The following is a 20,603-nucleotide window of genomic DNA, read 5'->3' as shown; positions in this document are numbered from 1 at the left end:
TAAGGATACTTCTACAACTACTATCAAAGTATGTCCGGACTTCTTATGTTGTCAGTTGCTATATATGAATAAGTGGGTAGCTACTGACAAGCATTAAGCATGTCACACAGCCCAAACATATAACATTTCAGGACACACCACACAGTTAACAACCACAGTGAAGCGTGTCAAAGCCCAAACATGTAACATTCAACAGGACACTTACACAACACATTCAAATCAAACAGTCAGACAACATACAAGAACATATACCCCAGCCGGCATTGCTCCCTGCCTATTTTCCTACAACTCACTATGTGTGCGCACACCTTTATTCACAAACTCTTCAACTTATACTCTTTTACCGAAGCTGCTACAGCTCGATTGGCCGAATACCCTTTGATCCTATTTCGGTGAATTTGACATCTGCCTTACATATAACAGATTAGCGGTTTAGCAGTTTTAATTTAGTATGAGTGAAGGAATTCATTTTATAGCAAAATCCGAAATCGTGAAGAACTCATGAAAGTAAGCTTATTCTCGGATTCCTGAAACTTTAGATTTGCTCTTTCTTTTACTGCAAAGTACAACGTTGTTTTTTTTGTTTAAATCTTTCTAGACATGGTAAATATTAAGGACAAAGCAGTTTTCACATAGTTTGAGTGAAGGAATTCATTTTATAGATAAAATCCCAAGAGTCTGCTGAGAAAAGAGAGTGAATGCGAAGTAGACTTTAACATGGCTATGGGAGCGAGCCGAGTGTGGGCTAACCGGGAGAATTGCTTGAAAGAAACGCGACACCGAATGAGCGATCAGAACAAAGCCTCAATACGGGATTCTCGTGGTGTTTTTGTTGCTGCCTTGTCTTTTGCACAGAGTAAAAGACAAGGCAGCCATCAAATAGGGCCCGATTGTTCCTAGTTGGTCAGCCGAGGAGCAAGGGGGGGGGGGAGCAAGCGTCTCAACCAAGCAAAGCTCACCATGGGGAAGGTGGCTATGCCAACTAGCCTGATGCTCTGCTCCCGCAGTGACGGATAATCGTACTCTGGTTTCTCTTCATAACGTACAAGTCTTTCGCCTTTTACTAAAGATTTCTGTGGAGAGCAGCACTAATGAGTTGTTTCTATTTTTGGCAGGCTTTACCTTTGCGGGTGAAGCCCTTTCTGTCTGTGCAAAAGAAATCTTCTTACTGTGCAGAGTGACTTCTCTGAGTAGAGTTGCCTTACTTGTTGCGACTGATCCGATGTTCGAAGCTGGAGTGCAAAGTTGTTGCTTGAATGGTGCTTGCTGGAGCGTGCGGGAGTGCAAAGTTATACCATTTAAAAGGGCTGAAGAGTGCTCAGTGCAGCGGGTGGGCGACACTCTGGCCACCTTGAAAACCGAGGTTACATCCACTACCAGGGGCAGCCCAAGTTCTGCCGCAAGTGTGGTGAGCATGGGCACCTGGTTGAGGCTTGTACCAAGGTGTTATGTGGGAAGAGCAGAGAAATTGGGCAAACTTTTGGAGAGTGTCCAAATGGCAGGAAATGTAATCTCTGTGGAGAATTAAATCACCTCTTCAGAGATTGCCCTAAATCTTTTGCCAACAAATTAAAGACGGTAAAGCCACAGTCAAGCCAACAAAGAGAAGGACCAAAGGTGGCAGTTGGTGAACAAAGTGAAGAGGTTGACCCAATAAATTCAAACTTCCCGCCAAAAGCTTGGATTGGAAGTGAGGAGCAAAAAGGGGAGGGGCCTGTAGAGGCCTCACCACTCAGTGTTGAAGTCTGTGAGAATTCACAGGCAGAGGGTGGAGCTACGCTAAATGAGGAGGAAGAGCAGACAGGTGAGTCTAGTGAAGATACTCACCTCCCCGAAGGTCAACAGCCGAAGAGGACGGCATCTGAGCCTCTGATTCCCCAGTGGTATCAGAGAAGAGGGGAAGGGTTAGGTCCCTTTCAGACAGTTCTTCAGTGGAAGAACCTAGAGTCTTCCCCTCCGACTCACTAAATGAGGTCTCCTTTTTAACTTCAGCTCTGCAATCAACCCCCAGGGACTCAAAGTTAAATGCAACATTGCGTCAGAGGCCAACACCGAGAGTCCGAAAAGGAAATATAGATCACCCTACTCACTTTTCACCTAAAGAAATGAAGGAAGAGCTAGTTTCCCAAGAAATAACCTGTGTGTAATTTGTTTTGATAACTTAGAAAAACGAAAATGATATACCTACTTTCCTTTATGCTTTTAATGGTTCTCACCTTCTCAACACTAAATGTGAGAAGTGTGAAATCAAAGACAAGAGCCCAGAGTATTTTATCCTTCTTAGACTCCATAAAATCAGATGTGTTTTTAATACAAGAATGTGGACTACCTTTTTTAAAAAACCATAGACAATGGGAGGAAATGTGGCCCCATTTATCGATATGGAGTGGCTCAAATCAAAATAAAAATGATGGTGTGGCCATTCTAATTAAAAATCCGCATGTTCTGGTGAAAGGTAGCACAGTGGTGAGAGACGGACGGGCACTTTTAGCACACTTGAATTTTATGGGGCAAGACTTTAACCTCTTAAATATTTATGGTTTCAATGGAAAAAATGAAAGGTATGACCTTTTAGAAGATATACAGCTTTACATGCTAGGGCAAGTACCTTTAGTTGTAGGAGGGGATTTTAACTGTATCTTGAGCAGGAAAGATAGAAAAAGAGCAGGGGTAGATTTTAAAGTGGATAAGACTTCGATTTTACTTCAGGGCATATGCAGGGATTTTAAGCTTACTGACTGTTTTAAAACCATGCATCCCAGAGAGGAGGGCTTCACCTGGTTTAGTCATGATGGCACCAGAGCCTCTCGCATTGATTATTTCTTTACTAGAGATTGCCCACCCACTGATGTTAGATTAACCCCTGTTTTCTTTTCAGACCACCTTATGCTCTCCTGCACCCTTTCACCCCCTTCTGGTGTGACGGTAGGAAGTGGTCTGTGGAAACTCAACTGTTCCCTGTTGGAGGATGAAATCATAGTCAGTCAGTACAGGGAATGTTATAAAGAGTGGCAGACCCTTCAAGACCTCTACGAAACACATGCACAATGGTGGGAAATGGTGAAGGAAACGACCCAGACTTTTTTAAACAGCAAGGTAAACGTAAAAAAAGGAAAGAGAATAGATGTATGATGGGACTACATAAACGCTTACAGCGCTACTTTAAACTAAATCAGTGTGGCATAGACTTTAAAGAAGAAATCAAAGATGTCAAAAAGGAAATGTCAGTTTTAGCAGAAATAAAGAGTAAAGGAATTTTTGTAAGAAGCAGGGAGCAGGAAATTGAGGAAGGTGAAAAAGAAAGAAAGTTATAAATAAAAAGGAGTGTATTCAAAATCTAAAAAGAGAAGATGGGTTTTTAACAAAATCCACACAAGAGATGATTGAAACTGTACATACCTTTTATAGTAACATGTACAAAGAGAAACCAGTGCACTTGGAAACATCGGCAGAAATCTTAAAATTCGTTGACAAAACCGTAAAAGAGAATGCACACTTGACACAGAATTTTACTGCTTTAGAGTTAAAAAAATGCCTAACAGGTTTTAAGAGAAGTCGAGCTCCGGGTTTAGACGGGTTTCCTGCAGAATTCTATCTGACCTATTGGGACCTTTTATCATGAGACATTTTAGATGTTTTTAAAGATTTTGAAAAACTCGACCGACTGCCTGACAGTTTTAGAGTGGGAATAGTGACTCTACTTTATAAAAAAAAGGATAAGACTGACCTAAAGAATTGGAGGCCCATCACACTTTTAAACTTTGACTGTAAACTTTTTAGCAAGGTTTTAGCGACACGGATGTCCTCTGTTTTAGAGGAGGTAATTCACCCAGACCAAGCTTGTGCCATCTCAGGGAGACAACTCACCGACAGCCTCGTACTGATTCGAGACATCATTGATTACGCTAGAGACAGAAACACCCGGCTTGTCATCTTAAATTTAGACTTTGAAAAAGCATTTGATCGGGTCTCGCATCAATATCTCTTTCAGGTGTTGCAGCCATCGAAAAGGGCCCGATTGTTCCTACTTGGTGAGCTTTGCTTGGTTGAGACGCTTGCCCCCCCCCCCCCCCCCTGCTCCTCGGCTGACCAAGTAGAAACAATCTATTCGATGGCTGCCTTGTCTTTTACTCTGTGCAAAAGACAAGGCAGCCACAAACACCACGGGAACACCGTATTGAGGCTTTGTTCTGACCACTCATTCGGTGTCGCGTTTCTTTCAAGCAATTCTCCCGGTTAGCCCGCACTCGGCTCGCTCCCAGAGCCGTGTTAAAGTCCACTTCGCATTCACTCTCTTTTCTCAGCAGATTAAAAGAAAGTTTCATCTTGGGCTCCCTGAAACTTCCATCCTGCACCGCTGTTTGCTTTTTCACAAGAGCAGAGGAGAGCGCACCGTTCCCAGCGGCACTGCAGTCCCGGGTCGAGGCTTGGAGTGAACGGAGCAAGCTTCTTTTTCAACTCCTATTCTTAAAAATCCATTTAATATGTTGTCCTCGTATAGAGGACATATTAAACTGATAAGAACGGATACTACACTTGATCTTAGCCAAAAGGCCGAGAAGCGATAACTGTCCACTGTTTCAGGTCCGAGGGCCCTTGCTGGCACAATGCGCACTTGTAGCAGTGTTCTTTTTATGGCCATAGGTGGCCAGAGTGTGACGTTGCACCTCCGCCCACCCGCTGCACTGAGCACTCTTTAGCCCTTTTAAATGGTATAACTTTGCACTCCCGCATGCTCCAGCAAGCACCATTCAAGCAACAACTTTGCACTCCAGCTTCGAACATCGGCACAGTCGCAACAAGTAAGGTGACTCTACTCAGAGAAGTCACTCTGCAAAGTAGCAAGATTTCTTTTGCACAGACAGAAAGGGCTTCACCCGCAAAGGTAAAGCCTGCCAATAATAGAAACAACTCATTAGTGCTGCTCTCCACGGAAGTCTTTAGTAAAAGGCAAAAGACTTGTATGTTATGAAGAGAAACCAGAGTACGATTATCCGTCACTGCGGGAGCAGGGCATCAGGCTAGTTGGTATAGCCACCTTCCCCATGGTGAGCTTTGCTTGGTTGAGACGCTTGCCCCCCCCTATAAAATGAATTCCTTCACTCAAACTAAATTAAAACTGCTAAACCGCTAATCTGTTACATGTAAGGCAGATGTCAAATTCACCGAAATAGGATCTAAGGGTATTCGGCCAATCGAGCTGTAGCAGCTTCGGTAAAAGAGTATAAGTTGAAGAGTTTGTGAATAAAGGTGTGCGCACACATAGTGAGCTGTAGGAAAATAGGCAGGGAGCAATGCCGGCTGGGGTATATGTTCTTGTATGTTGTCTGACTGTTTGATTTGAATGTGTTGTGTAAGTGTCCTGTTGAATGTTTGGGCTTTGACACTTCACTGTGGTTGTTAACTGTGTGGTGTGTCCTGAAATGTTATATGTTTGGGCTGTGTGACATGCTTAATGCTTGTCAGTAGCTACCCACTTATTCATATATAGCAACTGACAACATAAGAAGTCTGGACATACTTTGATAGTAGTTGTAGAAGTATCCTTATTGATAATAGATAAATTAATTCATAGTGACAGAACAGTAGATGAACAGGTGCCTGCACGTCTCACGAAAATAAAATGGGTGTATGATTGCTGACGGCAGAGCAATACTGCCAAACTTATGAGTTCTTGTGGCAAACTTGATTCAGTGTCTTGACGTGTATACGCTGTTTCGCTGACTTGATTGTCACAAGAAACAAAGTGTGTTTGATAAGATCCGACCATTTTATTACGGGAGGATCAGTATGTATGGATTCTGATGTGACTGATAAACCCATTCGTATCTTAAGCATAATCTAATACGTGAGACAATGCCCTGGCATACAATCAAAAAAAAAAAAGAGAGAGCGGTTTTGTGTCCCCACAGTCCATAATGTAGAAAAGAGAGAAAAAAGCCTTTCTGATTTGGTGTGTGTGCTCATAGTGCAGAGTGTAGAGAAAAGAGAGAAAAGAAAGCCGTTTTGGTGTCACGGGTGTTGTGACTTACACACACACATTTCTGAATTGAGAAAAGAAATTATTTTAGAGGAAGCAGTAGAGTTTAGATCCCACATTTGTTGATAGGCATTCATTTATTTCTTCACTTCTGATGAAGTTTCAACAATAAACAACAAACTTTGTATTATGAGAAAGAACCAGACTCATTCTTCAGGAATCCGAAAATAAGCACGAATTCGGATTCTCCTATAAAACGAATTAATTAACTCAAACCAAGTTAAGACTGCTTTGTCCTTCATATTTATTCATGTCTAATCAAGTTTCAACGATAAACAACGTTGTACTTTGTAGAATGAGAAAGAACTTCTTCAGCAATAAGCATCTCTCGACATATGACGAAATACAGATTTTGCTATAAAATTAATTCCTTCTATCAGCGTGACTTAAAACTGTTTGTCCTCCTTATTTATCCACTTCAAATCAAGTTTCAACAATTAAAATAAAATTGTAGTTTGAGAAAGAACAAATTAATCTTCAGCAATCAGTATAAAAAGAGGGTAACAAAAGGTGCAAATGCCAACCATACATCACTAAAAGGTGGAGCGGAAGTATTCAGCTGCAAGTAGGTGTGAATGTTCGACCATAATTTGTAAAAAGTGGGTAAGAAAAGGTTCGAATGCCCGACTAAATATTAACAAAAGCGGGAAGAGAGGTCTTCGGATGAGAGTGGGTGAGAATTTCCTACCATACAAGTATGGTGGAGAGGAAGCTGTGATTGGCCGACAATAGTAAAAAGCAGGTGAGAAAAGGTGCGAATGTCAAAACATACATGATCAAAACAGGGAGCGGAGGTGTTTGGCTGCGACAAGGTGTGAATGTCCACCCATAATTAATGAAAAACGGGCAACAAGTAGGTTCGAATGCCCAACCATACATCATCAAAAGCAGGAGTGGATGTGTTCCGCTTCAAGAAGGTATGAATGTCCATCAATAATTGCTATAAAACATGAAAGAAAATTTTCGAATATCAAACCGCACATATTCATAAGCGGGAGAGGAGGTGTTCCGCTGCAAGGTGTGAATATCCACCCATAATTACTGAAAAATGGGTAAGAAAAGGTGCGAATGCCCAACCATACATCATCAAAAGCAGGAGTGGATGTGTTCGGCTACAAGAAGGTTTGAATGTCCGACCATAGTTTGTAAAAAGCGGGTAAGAACAGGTTTGTATGCCCGACTGTACACAATCAAAAGAGGGAGCGGAGTTGTTCAGCTACAAGAAGGTGTGAAAGTCCGACCATGGTTTGTAAAAAGCGGGTAAGAACAGGTTCGTATGCCCGAATATACACCATCAAATGCGGGAGCGGAGGTGTTTGGCTGTGAGTAGGTGTGAATCTCCAACCATAATTGCTGAAAAATGTGTTAGAAAAGGTAAGAATGCCGGTCCATACATCATCAAAAGCGGGAGAGGTGGTGTTCGGCTGCAAGTAGGTGTGAATGTCCAGCCATAATTACTCACAAATGGGTAAGAAAAGGTAGTATTGCCAGACCATACATGATCAAAACAGGGAGCGGAGGTGGTTAAGCTGCAAGAAGGTGTTAATGTCCGACTAAAGTTTGTAAAAAGCGGGTAAGAAAAGGTGCGAATGCCCGACAATGTATGAAGAAAAGAGGGAGCGGAGGTTTTCGGCTGAAAGAAGATCTGAATGTCCAACCATAATTTGTAAAAACCGGGGAAGAAAAGGCTCGAAAGCCCGACTATACACCATCAAAAGCTGGAGCGGAGGTGTTCAGCTGCAAGAAGGTCTGAATGTCCATCAATAATTGCTAGAAAACATGAAAGAGAATTTTCGAATATCAAACCGCACATGATAATAAGCGGGAGAGGAGGTGTTCAGCTGCAAGAAGGTGTGAATGTCCACCCATAATTACTGAAAAATGGGTAAGAAAAGGTGCGAATTCCCAACCATACATCATCAAATGCACGAGTGGATGTGTTCGGCTACAAGAAGGTTTGAATGTCCGACCATAGTTTGTAAAAAGCGGGTAAGAAAAGGTTCGAATGCCCAAACATACACCATCAAAAGAGGGAGCGGAGGTGTTCCGCTGTAAGAAGGTGTGAATTTCCGACCATAGTTGGTAAAAAGCGGGTAAGAAAAGGTTAAAATACCCGACTGTACACAATCAATAGCGGGAGCGGAGTTGTTCGGCTACTAAAAGGTGTGAAAGTCCGACCCTGGTTTTAAAAAGCGGGTAAGAAAAGGTGCGAATGCCCGAACATACACCATCAAAAGAGGTAGCGGAGGTGTTCCGCTGTAAGACGGTGTGAATGTCCGATCATAGTTGGTAAAAAGCGGGTAAGAAAAGGTTAAAATACCCGACTGTACACAATCAAAAGAGGGAGCGGAGTTGTTCAGCTAAGAGAAGGTGTGAAATTCCGACCATGGTTTGTAAAAAGCGGGTAAGAAAAGGTTCGTATGCCCGAATATACACTATCAAAACCGGAAGCGTAGGTTTTCGGCTGCGAGAAGGTGTGAACGTCCGACCAAAGTTTGTGAAAAAGCAGTTAAGAAAAGGTTCGAATATCTAACCAAACATAATCAAAAGCGGGAGCAGAGCTGTTTGACTGCAAGTAGGTGTGAATGTCAGAGAATAATTTGCAAAAAGCTGATGAGAAAGGGTGAGAAATCCCGACTATACACCATCAAATGCGGTAGCGGAGTTGTTCGGCTGTGAGTAGGTGTGATTCTCCAACCATAATTGCTGAAAAATGTGTTAGAAAAGACTAGAATGCCGGACCATACATCATCAAAAGCGGGAAAAGTGGTGTTCGGCTGCAAGTAGGTGTGAATGTCCATTAATAATTGCTTTAAAACATGAAAGAAAATTTTCGAATATCAAACCTTACATGATCATTAGCGGGAGAGGAGGTGTTCAGCTGCAAGAAGGTGTGAATATCCACCCATAATTACTGAAAAATGGGTAGGAAAAGATGCGAATGTCCAACCATAAATCATCAAAAGCAGGAGTGGAGTTGTTCAGCTACAAGAAGGTATGAAAGTCCAACCATGGTTTGTAAAAAGCGGGTAAGAGAAGGTTCGAATACCCGAATATATACCATCAAAAGCGGAAGCGGAGGTGTTCGGCTGCAAGAAGGTGTGAACGTCCGACCAAAGTTTGTAAAAAGCAGTTAAGAAAAGGTTTGAATATCCAACCGAACATAATCAAAAGCGGGAGCAGAGCTGTTCGACTGCAAGTAGGTGTGAATGTCAGATCATAATTGCTGAAAAATGTGATAGAAAAGACTAGAATGCCGGACAATACATCATCAAAAGCGGGAGAGGTGGTTTTTCGGCTGCAAGTAGGTGTGAATGTCCAGCCATAATTACTCACAAACGGGGGAAAAAAAGGTAGTATTTCCAGACCACACATGATCAAAACAGGGAATGGAGGTGGTTCAGCTGCAAGGTGTGAATGTCTGACTAAAGTTTGTAAAAACCGTGTAAGACAAGGGGCGAATGCCCGACAATGTATGATCAAAAGAGGGAGCGGAGGTTTTCGGCTGCAAGGTCTGAATGTCCAACCACAATTTGTAAAAATCGGGGAAGAAAAGGCTCGAAAGCCCGACTATACACCATCAAAAGCGGGAGCAGAGGTGTTCAGGTGCAAGAAGGTCTGAATGTCCGACCAAAAATTACTGAAAAATGGGTAAGAAAAGGTGCGAATGCCAAATCATACATCATCAAAAGCAGGAGCGGATGTGTTCGGCTACAAGAAGGTTTGAATGTCCAACCATAGTAAGTAATAGGCGGGTAAGAAAAGGCTCGAATGCCCGACTATATACCATCAAAAGCGGAAGCGGAGGTGTTCGGCTGCAAGACGGTGTGAACGTCCGACCAAAGTTTGTAAAAAGCAGTTAAGAAAATGTTCGAATATCCAACCAAACATAATCAAAAGCGGTTCGACTGCAAGTAGGTGTGAATATCAGATCATAATTTGCAAAAAGCTGTTGAGAAAGGGTGAGAATGCCCAACTATACACTATCAAATGTGGGAGCGGAGGTGTTCGTCTGTGAGTAGGTGTGAATGTCCGACCATAATTGCTGAAAAATGTGTTAGAAAAGGTAAGAATGCCGGACCATATATCATCAAAAGCGGGAGAGGTTGTGTTCGGCTGCAAGTAGGTGTGAATGTCCAGCCATAATTACTCACAAACGGGTAAGAAAAGGTACTATTGCCAGACCATATATGATCAAAACAGGGAGCGGAGGTGGTTCAGCTGCAAGAAGGTTTGAATGTCCGACTAAAGTTTGTAAAAAGCGGGTAAGACAAGGTGTGAATGCCCGACAATGTATGATCAAAAGAGGAGTGGAGGTTTTCGGCTGCAAGAAGGTCTGAATGTCCACCCATAATTACTGAAAAATGGGTAAGAAAAGGTGCGAAAGCCCAACCGCACATGATCATAAGTGGATGAGAAGGTGTTCGACTGCAAGTAGGTGTGAATGTAAGATCATAATTTGTAAAAAGCGGGTAAGAAAAGGTAAGAATGCCCAACCATAAATTATCAAAAGCGGCAGCAGAGTTTCGGCTGGTATTTATCAATGTCTAGATAGATTTCAACAAAAAACAACGTTGTACTTTGCAGTAAAAGAAAGTGCAAATCAAAAGTTTTAGGAATCCGAGAATAAGCTTATTTTCATGAGTTCTGACCGATTTCGGATTTTATGTATAAAATGAATTCCTTCACGCAAACTAAGTTAACACTGCTTTGTCCTTCATATGTACCCATTTCTACATATATTTCAAGCATAAACTTTCTCATACTACCCTGAATGAGAAAGAGCCACACTTGTGATTTAGCCATACGCCCCTTTTGAGGAGTTCTGCATCGTTTGGGATTTTATCTATAAAATTAATTCCTTCACTCAAACTATGTTAAAACGGCTTTTACCTTCATATTTATCAATATCTCGATAGATTTAAACAAAAAAACAACGTTGTACTTTGCAATAAAAGAAAGAGCAAATCAAAAGTTTTAGGAATCCGAGAATAAGCTTATTTTCATGAGTTCTGACCGATTTCGGATTTTATGTATAAAATGAATTCCTTCACGCAAACTAAGTTAACACTGCTTTGTCCTTCATATGTACCCATTTCTACATATATTTCAAGCATAAACTTTCTCATACTACCCTGAATGAGAAAGAGCCACACTTGTGATTTAGCCATACGCCCCTTTTGAGGAGTTCTGCATCGTTTGGGATTTTATCTATAAAATTAATTCCTTCACTCAAACTATGTTAAAACGGCTTTTACCTTCATATTTATCAATATCTCGATAGATTTAAACAAAAAAACAACGTTGTACTTTGCAGTAAAAGAAAGAGCCAATCAAAAGTTTTAGGAATCCGAGAATAAGCTTATTTTCATGAGTTCTGCACGATTTCGGATTTTATGTATAAAATGAATTCATTCACTCAAACCAAGTTAAAACTGCTTTTTCATTCATATTTATCAATGTCTAGATCGACTTCAACAAAGAACAACATTGTATTTTGCAGTAGAAGAAAGAGCAAAACTGAAGGATCAGTAATCCGAGAATAAGCTTATTTTCTTATGGGCAAGTGGGAACTGCTTTGTCCTTCATATTTATCAATGTGTAGATGGATTTCAACTTCTTCTACTGCAAAGTCAAATGTTTTTCTTTGTTGAAGTCGATCTAGACATTGATGAATATGGAAGGACAAAGCAGTTTTAACTTGGTTTGAGCAAAGCAATTCATTTTATAGCAAAATCCGAAATCGTGCAGAACTCATGAAAGCAGGCTTATACTCGGATTCCTGAAACTTTAGATTTGCTCTTTCTTTTACTGCAAAGTACAACGTTTTTTTTGTTTAAATCTTTCTAGACATGGTAAATATGAAGGACAAATCAGTTTTAACATAGTTTGAGTGAAGTAATGCATTTTATAAGCAAAATCCCAAATCATGCAGAACTCACGAAAAGCTTTTTCTCGCTTTACACTGCTTTTTACAAACTTTGGTCGGACGTTCACACCTTCTTGCATCCGAACACCTCCGCTTCCGCTTTTGATGATGTATATTCGGGCATTCGAACCTTTTATTACCCGCTTTTTACAAACCATTGTCGGACTTTCACACCTTCTTGCAGCCGAACACCACCTCTACCGCTTTTGATGATGTATGGTCCAGTATTCTTACCTTTTCTAACACATTTTTCAGCAATTATGGTCGGACATTCACACCTACTCACAGCTGGACACCTCCGCTCCCGCTTTTGATCATACAATGTCGGGACATCGCTCCTTGTCTTACCAGCTTTTTACAAACTTTAGTCGAACATTCACACCTTCTTGCAGCCGAACACCTCCTCTCCCGCTTATGATCATGTGCAGTTTGATATTCGAAAATTTACTTTCTTGTTTTAAAGCAATTATTGATGGACATTCAAACCTTCTTTTTGATGGTGTATAGTCGGGCTTTCGAGCATTTTCTTCCCGGTTTTTACAAACCATGGTCGGACTTTCACACCTTCTTGTAGCCGAACAACTCCGCTCCCTCTTTTGATGGTGTATGTTTGGGCATTCGAACCTTTTCTTACCCGCTTTTTACAAACTATGGTCGGACATTCAAACCTTCTTGTAGCCGAACACATCCACTCGTGCATTTGATGATGTATGGTTGGGAATTCGCACCTTTTCTTACCCATTTTTCAGTAATTATGGGTGGACATTCACACCTTCTTGCATATGAACACCTCCTCTCCCGCTTATTATCATGTGCGGTTTGATATTCGAAAATTCTCTTTCATGTTTTCTAGCAATTATTGATGGACATTCAGACCTTCTTGCAGCTGAACACCTCCGCTCCAGCTTTTGATGGTGTATAGTCGGGCTTTCGAGCCTTTTCTTCCCCGGTTTTTAAAAATTATGGTTGGACATTCAGACCTTCTTTCAGCCGAAAACCTCCGCTCCCTCTTTTGATCATACATTGTCGGGCATTTGCACCTTTTCTTACCCGCTTTTTACAAACTTTAGTCGGACATTAACACCTTCTTGCAGCTTAACCACCTCCGCTCCCTGTTTTGATTATGTATGGTCTGGCAATACTACCTTTTCTTACCCATTTGTGAGTAATTATGGCTGGACATTCACACCTACTTGCAGCCGAACACCACCTCTCCCGCTTTTGATGATGTATGGACCGGCATTCTTACCTTTTCTAACACATTTTTCAGCAATTATGGTTGGAGATTCACACCTACTCACAGCCGAACACCTCCGCTCCCGCATTTGATGGTGTATATTCGGGCATACGAACCTGTTCTTACCCGCTTTTTACAAACCATGGTCGGACTTTCACACCTTCTTGTAGCTGAACAACTCCGCTCCCTCTTTTGATTGTGTACAGTCGGGCATACAAACCTGTTCTTACCCGCTTTTTACAAACTATGGTCGGACATTCAAACCTTCTTGTAGCCGAACACATCCACTCCTGCTTTTGATGATGTATGGTTGGGCATTCGCACCTTTTCTTACCCATTTTTCAGTAATTATGGGTGGATATTCACACCTTCTTGCAGCGGAACACCTCCTCTCCCGCTTAAGATTATGTGCGGTTTGATATTCGAAAATTTTCTTTCATGTTTTATAGCAAGTATTGATGGACATTCATACCTTCTTGAAGCCGAACACATCCACTCCTGCTTTTGATGATGTATGGTTGGGCATTCGCACCTTTTCTTACCCATTTTTCAGTAATTATGGGTGGATATTCACACCTTCTTGCAGCGGAACACCTCCTCTCCCGCTTAAGATTATGTGCGGTTTGATATTCGAAAATTTTCTTTCATGTTTTATAGCAATTATTGATGGACATTCATACCTTCTTGAAGCCGAACACATCCACTCCTGCTTTTGATGATGTATGATTGGGCATTCGAACCTACTTGTTGCCCGTTTTTCATTAATTGTGGGTGGACATTCACACCTTGTCGCAGCCAAACACCTCCGCTCCCTGTTTTGATCATGTATGTTTTGACATTCGCACCTTTTCTCACCTGCTTTTTACTATTGTCGGCCAATCACAGCTTCCTCTCCACCATACTTGTATGGTAGGAAATTCTCACCCACTCTCATCCGAAGACCTCTCCTCCTGCTTTTGTTAATATTTAGTCGGGCATTCGAACCTTTTCTTACCCACTTTTTACAAATTATGGTCGAACATTCACACCTACTTGCAGCTGAATACTTCCGCTCCACCTTTTAGTGATGTATGGTTGGCATTTGCACCTTTTGTTACCCTCTTTTTATACTGATTGCTGAAGATTAAGTTGTTCTTTCTCAAACTACAAATTTTTTTTTAATTGTTGAAACTTGATTTGAAGTGGATAAATAAGGAGGACAAACAGTTTTAAGTCACGCTGATAGAAGAAATTAATTTTATAGCAAAATCTGTATTTCGTCATATGTCGAGAGATGCTTATTGCTGAAGAAGTTCTTTCTCATTCTACAAAGTACAACGTTGTTTATCGTTGAAACTTGATTAGACATGAATAAATATGAAGGACAAAGCAGTCTTAACTTGGTTTGAGTTAATTAATTCGTTTTATAGGAGAATCCGAATTCGTGCTTATTTTCGGATTCCTGAAGAATGAGTCTGGTTCTTTCTCATAATACAAAGTTTGTTGTTTATTGTTGAAACTTCATCAGAAGTGAATAAATAAATGAATGCCTATCAACAAATGTGGGATCTAAACTCTACTGCTTCCTCTAAAATAATTTCTTTTCTCAATTCAGAAATGTGTGTGTGTAAGTCACAACACCCGTGACACCAAAACGGCTTTCTTTTCTCTCTTTTCTCTACACTCTGCACTATGAGCACACACACCAAATCAGAAAGGCTTTTTTCTCTCTTTTCTACATTATGGACTGTGGGGACACAAAACCGCTCTCTCTTTTTTTTTTGATTGTGTGCCAGGGCGTTGTCTCACGTATTAGATTATGCTTAAGATACGAATGGGTTTATCAGAATCCATACATACTGATCCTCCCGTAATAAAATGGTCGGATCTTATCAAACACACTTTGTTTCTTGTGACAATCAAGTCAGCGAAACAGCGTATACACGTCAAGACACTGAATCAAGTTTGCCACAAGAACTCATAAGTTTGGCAGTATTGCTCTGCCGTCAGCAATCATACACCCATTTTATTTTCGTGAGACGTGCAGGCACCTGTTCATCTACTGTTCTATCACTATGAATTAGTTTATCTATTATCAATAAGGATACTTCTACAACTACTATCAAAGTATGTCCAGACTTCTTATGTTGTCAGTTGCTATATATGAATAAGTGGGTAGCTACTGACAAGCATTAAGCATGTCACACAGCCCAAACATATAACATTTCAGGACACACCACACAGTTAACAACCACAGTGAAGTGTCAAAGCCCAAACATTCAACAGGACACTTACACAACACATTCAAATCAAACAGTCAGACAACATACAAGAACATATACCCCAGCCGGCATTGCTCCCTGCCTATTTTCCTACAGCTCACTATGTGTGCGCACACCTTTATTCACAAACTCTTCAACTTATACTCTTTTAGTGAAGCTGCTACAGCTCGATTGGCCGAATACCCTTAGATCCTATTTCGGTGAATTTGACATCTGCCTTACATGTAACAGATTAGCGGTTTAGCAGTTTTAATTTAGTTTGAGTGAAGGAATTCATTTTATAGCAAAATCCGAAATCGTGAAGCACTCATGAAAGTAAGCTTATTCTCGAATTCCTGAAACTTTAGATTTGCTCTTTCTTTTACTGCAAAGTACAACGTTGTTTTTTTTGTTTAAATCTTTCTAGACATGGGAAATATGAACGACAAAGCAGTTTTAACATAGTTTGAGTGAAGGAATTCATTTTATAGATAAAATCCCAAGAGTCTGCAGAGAAAAGAGAGTGAATGCGAAGTAGACTTTAACACGGCTATGGGAGCGAGCCGAGTGTCGGCTAACCGGGAGAATTGCTTGAAAGAAACGCGACACCGAATGAGCGGTCAGAACAAAGCCTCAATACGGGATTCTCGTGGTGTTTTTGTTGCTGCCTTGTCTTTTGCATAAAAGACAAGGCAGCCATCGAATAGGGCCCGATTGTTCCTACTTGGTCAGCCGAGGAGCAAGGGGGGGGGGAGCAAGCGTCTCAACCAAGCAAAGCTCACCATGGGGAAGGTGGCTATACCAACTAGCCTGATGCCCTGCTCCCGCAGTGACGGATAATCGTACTCTGGTTTCTCTTCATAACATACAAGTCTTTCGCCTTTTACTAAAGACTTCCGTGGAGAGCAGCACAAATGAGTTGTTTCTATTATTGGCAGGCTTTACCTTTGCGGGTGAAGCCCTTTCTGTCTGTGCAAAAGAAATCTTGCTACTTTGCAGAGTGACTTCTCTGAGTAGAGTCGCCTTACTTGTTGCGACTGTGCCGATGTTCGAAGCTGGAGTGCAAAGTTGTTGCTTGAATGGTGCTTGCTGGAGCATGCGGGAGTGCAAAGTTATACCATTTAAAAGGGCTGAAGAGTGCTCAGTGCAGCGGGTGGGCGGAGGTGCAACGTGACACTCTGGCCACCTATGGCCATAAAAAGAACACTGCTACAAGTGCGCATTGTGCCAGCAAGGGCCCTCGGACCTGAAACAGTGGACAGTTATCGCTTCTCGGCCTTTTGGCTAAGATCAAGTGTAGTATCCGTTCTTATCAGTTTAATATGTCCTCTATACGAGGACAACATATTAAATGGATTTTTAAGAATAGGAGTTGAAAAAGAAGCTTGCTCCGTTCACTCCAAGCCTCGACCCGGTACTGCAGTGCCGCTGGGAACGGTGCGCTCTCCTCTGCTCTTGTGAAAAAGCAAACAGCGGTGCAGGATGGAAGTTTCAGGGAGCCCAAGATGAAACTTTCTTTTAATCTGCTGAGAAAAGAGAGTGAATGCGAAGTGGACTTTAACACGGCTCTGGGAGCGAGCCGAGTGCGGGCTAACCGGGAGAATTGCTTGAAAGAAACGCGACACCGAATGAGCGGTCAGAGCAAAGGCTCAATACGGTGTTCCCGTGGTGTTTGTGGCTGCCTTGTCTTTTGCACAGAGTAAAAGACAAGGCAGCCATCGAATAGATTGTTTCTACTTGGTCAGCCGAGGAGCAGGGGGGGGGGGGGCAAGCGTCTCAACCAAGCAAAGCTCACCAAGTAGGAACAATCGGGCCCTTTTCGATGGCTGCAACACCTGAAAGAGATATTGATGCGAGACCCGATCAAATACTTTTTCAAAGTCTAAATTTAAGATGACAAGCCGGGTGTTTCTGTCTCTAGCGTAATCAATGATGTCTCGAATCAGTACGAGGCTGTCGGTGAGTTGTCTCCCTGAGATGGCACAAGCTTGGTCTGGGTGAATTACCTCCTCTAAAACAGAGGACATCCGTGTCGCTAAAACCTTGCTAAAAAGTTTACAGTCAAAGTTTAAAAGTGTGATGGGCCTCCAATTCTTTAGGTCAGTCTTATAATTTTTTTTATAAAGTAGAGTCACTATTCCCACTCTAAAACTGTCAGGCAGTCGGTCGAGTTTTTCAAAATCTTTAAAAACATCTAAAATGTCTCATGATAAAAGGTCCCAATAGGTCAGATAGAATTCTGCAGGAAGCCCGTCTAAACCCGGAGCTCGACTTCTCTTAAAACCTGTTAGGCATTTTTTTAACTCTAAAGCAGTAAAATTCTGTGTCAAGTGTGCATTCTCTTTTACGGTTTTGTCAACGAATTTTAAGATTTCTGCCGATGTTTCCAAGTGCACTGGTTTCTCTTTGTACATGTTACTATAAAAGGTATGTACAGTTTCAATCATCTCTTTTGTGGATTTTGTTAAAAACCCATCTTCTCTTTTTAGATTTTGAATACACTCCTTTTTATTTATAACTTTCTTTCTTTTTCACCTTCCTCAATTACCTGCTCCCTGCTTCTCACAAAAATTCCTTTACTCTTTATTTCTGCTAAAACTGACATTTCCTTTTTGACATCTTTGATTTCTTCTTTAAAGTCTATGCCACACTGATTTAGTTTAAAGTAGCGCTGTAAGCGTTTATGTAGTCCCATCATACATCTATTCTCTTTCCTTTTTTTACGTTTACCTTGCTGTTTAAAAAAAGTCTGGGTCGTTTCCTTCACCATTTCCCACCATTGTGCATGTGTTTCGTAGAGGTCTTGAAGGGTCTGCCACTCTTTATAACATTCCCTGTACTGACTGACTATGATTTCATCCTCCAACAGGGAACAGTTGAGTTTCCACAGACCACTTCCTACCGTCACACCAGAAGGGGGTGAAAGGGTGCAGGAGAGCATAAGGTGGTCTGAAAAGAAAACAGGGGTTAATCTAACATCAGTGGGTGGGCAATCTCTAGTAAAGAAATAATCAATGCGAGAGGCTCTGGTGCCATCATGACTAAACCAGGTGAAGCCCTCCTCTCTGGGATGCATGGTTTTAAAACAGTCAGTAAGCTTAAAATCCCTGCATATGCCCTGAAGTAAAATCGAAGTCTTATCCACTTTAAAATCTACCCCTGCTCTTTTTCTATCTTTCCTGCTCAAGATACAGTTAAAATCCCCTCCTACAACTAAAGGTACTTGCCCTAGCATGTAAAGCTGTATATCTTCTAAAAGGTCATACCTTTCATTTTTTCCATTGAAACCATAAATATTTAAGAGGTTAAAGTCTTGCCCCATAAAATTCAAGTGTGCTAAAAGTGCCCGTCCGTCTCTCACCACTGTGCTACCTTTCACCAGAACATTCGGATTTTTAATTAGAATGGCCACACCATCATTTTTATTTTGATTTGAGCCACTCCATATCGATAAATGGGGCCACATTTCCTCCCATTGTCTATGGTTTTTTTAAAAAAGGTAGTCCACATTCTTGTATTAAAAACACATCTTATTTTATGGAGTCTAAGAAGGATAAAATACTCTGGGCTCTTGTCTTTGATTTCACACTTCTCACATTTAGTGTTGAGAAGGTGAGAACCATTAAAAGCATAAAGGAAAGTAGGTATGTCATTTTCGTTTTTCTAAGTTATCAAAACAAATTACACACAGGTTATTTCTTGGGAAACTAGCTCTTCCTTCATTTCTTTAGGTGAAAAGTGAGTAGGGTGATCTATATTTCCTTTTCGGACTCTCGGTGTTGGCCTCTGACGCAATGTTGCATTTAACTTTGAGTCCCTGGGGGTTGATTGCAGAGCTGAAGTTAAAAAGGAGACCTCATTTGGTGAGTCGGAGGGGAAGACTCTAGGTTTTTCCACTGAAGAACTGTCTGAAAGGGACCTAACCCTTCCCCTCTTCTCTGATACCACTGGGGAATCAGAGGCTCAGATGCCGTCCTCTTCGGCTGTTGACCTTCGGGGAGGTGAGTATCTTCACTAGACTCACCTGTCTGCTCTTCCTCCTCATTTAGCGTAGCTCCACCCTCTGCCTGTGAATTCTCACAGACTTCAACACTGAGTGGTGAGGCCTCTACAGGCCCCTCCCCTTTTTGCTCCTCACTTCCAATCCAAGCTTTTGGCGGGAAGTTTGAATTTATTGGGTCAACCTCTTCACTTTTTTCACCAACTGCCACCTTTGGTCCTTCTCTTTGTTGGCTTGACTGTGGCTTTACCGTCTTTAATTTGTTGGCAAAAGATTTAGGGCAATCTCTGAAGAGGTGATTTAATTCTCCACAGAGATTACATTTCCTGCCATTTGGACAATCTCCAAAAGTTTGCCCAATTTCTCTGCTCTTCCCACATAACACCTTGGTACAAGCCTCAACCAGGTGCCCATGCTCACCACACTTGCGGCAGAACTTGGGCTGCCCCTGGTAGTGGATGTAACCTCGGTTTTCAAGGTGGCCAGAGTGTCGCCCACCCGCTGCACTGAGCACTCTTCAGCCCTTTTAAATGGTATAACTTTGCACTCCCGCATGCTCCAGCAAGCACCATTCAAGCAACAACTTTGCACTCCAGCTTCGAACATCGGCACAGTCGCAACAAGTAAGGCGACTCTACTCAGAGAAGTCACTCTGCACAGTAAGAAGATTTCTTTTGCACAGACAGAAAGGGCTTCACCCGCAAAGGTAAAGCCTGCCAAAAATAGAAACAACTCATTAGTGCTGCTCTCCACAGAAATCTTTAGTAAAAGGCGAAAGACTTGTACGTTATGAAGAGAAACCAGAGTACGATTATCCGTCACTGCGGGAGCAGGGCATCAGGCTAGTTGGCATAGCCACCTTCCCCATGGTGAGCTTTGCTTGGTTGAGACGCTTGCCCCCCCCCCCCCCCCCTTGCTCCTCGGCTGACCAACTAGGAACAATCGGGCCCTATTCGATGGCTGCCTTGTCTTTTACTCTGTGCAAAAGACAAGGCAGCAACAAAAACACCACGAGAATCCCGTATTGAGGCTTTGTTCTGATCGCTCATTCGGTGTCGCGTTTCTTTCAAGCAATTCTCCCGGTTAGCCCACACTCGGTTCACTCCCATAGCCGTGTTAAAGTCTACTTCGCATTCACTCTCTTTTCTCAGCAGACT

At 41.9% G+C, this 20,603-nt stretch overlaps 6 non-coding genes across 6 annotated transcripts; 3 read left to right on the top strand and 3 right to left on the bottom strand.

Annotated features, from left to right (window-relative positions):
* The first annotated feature begins 1,019 nt into the window (after window positions 1–1,019).
* On the top strand, window positions 1,020–1,133 carry LOC140317251 (U5 spliceosomal RNA). The gene has a single exon (XR_011917581.1). It is a non-coding gene; the product is annotated as a U5 spliceosomal RNA (small nuclear RNA).
* A 3,249-nt stretch (window positions 1,134–4,382) lies between these two features.
* Window positions 4,383–4,566, bottom strand: LOC140317155 (U2 spliceosomal RNA). The gene has a single exon (XR_011917497.1). It is a non-coding gene; the product is annotated as a U2 spliceosomal RNA (small nuclear RNA).
* Window positions 4,567–4,874: 308 nt separating this feature from the next.
* Window positions 4,875–4,988, bottom strand: LOC140317229 (U5 spliceosomal RNA). The gene has a single exon (XR_011917561.1). It is a non-coding gene; the product is annotated as a U5 spliceosomal RNA (small nuclear RNA).
* Window positions 4,989–16,288: 11,300 nt separating this feature from the next.
* Window positions 16,289–16,402, top strand: LOC140317239 (U5 spliceosomal RNA). The gene has a single exon (XR_011917570.1). It is a non-coding gene; the product is annotated as a U5 spliceosomal RNA (small nuclear RNA).
* Window positions 16,403–16,710: 308 nt separating this feature from the next.
* On the top strand, window positions 16,711–16,894 carry LOC140317150 (U2 spliceosomal RNA). Its single transcript, XR_011917492.1, has one exon. It is a non-coding gene; the product is annotated as a U2 spliceosomal RNA (small nuclear RNA).
* A 3,247-nt stretch (window positions 16,895–20,141) lies between these two features.
* Window positions 20,142–20,255, bottom strand: LOC140317249 (U5 spliceosomal RNA). The gene has a single exon (XR_011917579.1). It is a non-coding gene; the product is annotated as a U5 spliceosomal RNA (small nuclear RNA).
* Between the last annotated feature and the right edge of the window lie 348 nt (window positions 20,256–20,603).

Source organism: Leuresthes tenuis, unplaced genomic scaffold (genome assembly GCF_036924035.1).
Source record: "Leuresthes tenuis unplaced genomic scaffold, fLeuTen1.0.hap1 SCAF_10, whole genome shotgun sequence".
Lineage (NCBI taxonomy): Eukaryota > Metazoa > Chordata > Actinopteri > Atheriniformes > Atherinopsidae > Leuresthes > Leuresthes tenuis.
Note: the sequence above shows the minus strand (reverse complement) of the source record. Positions and strands in the feature narration are given on the sequence as shown.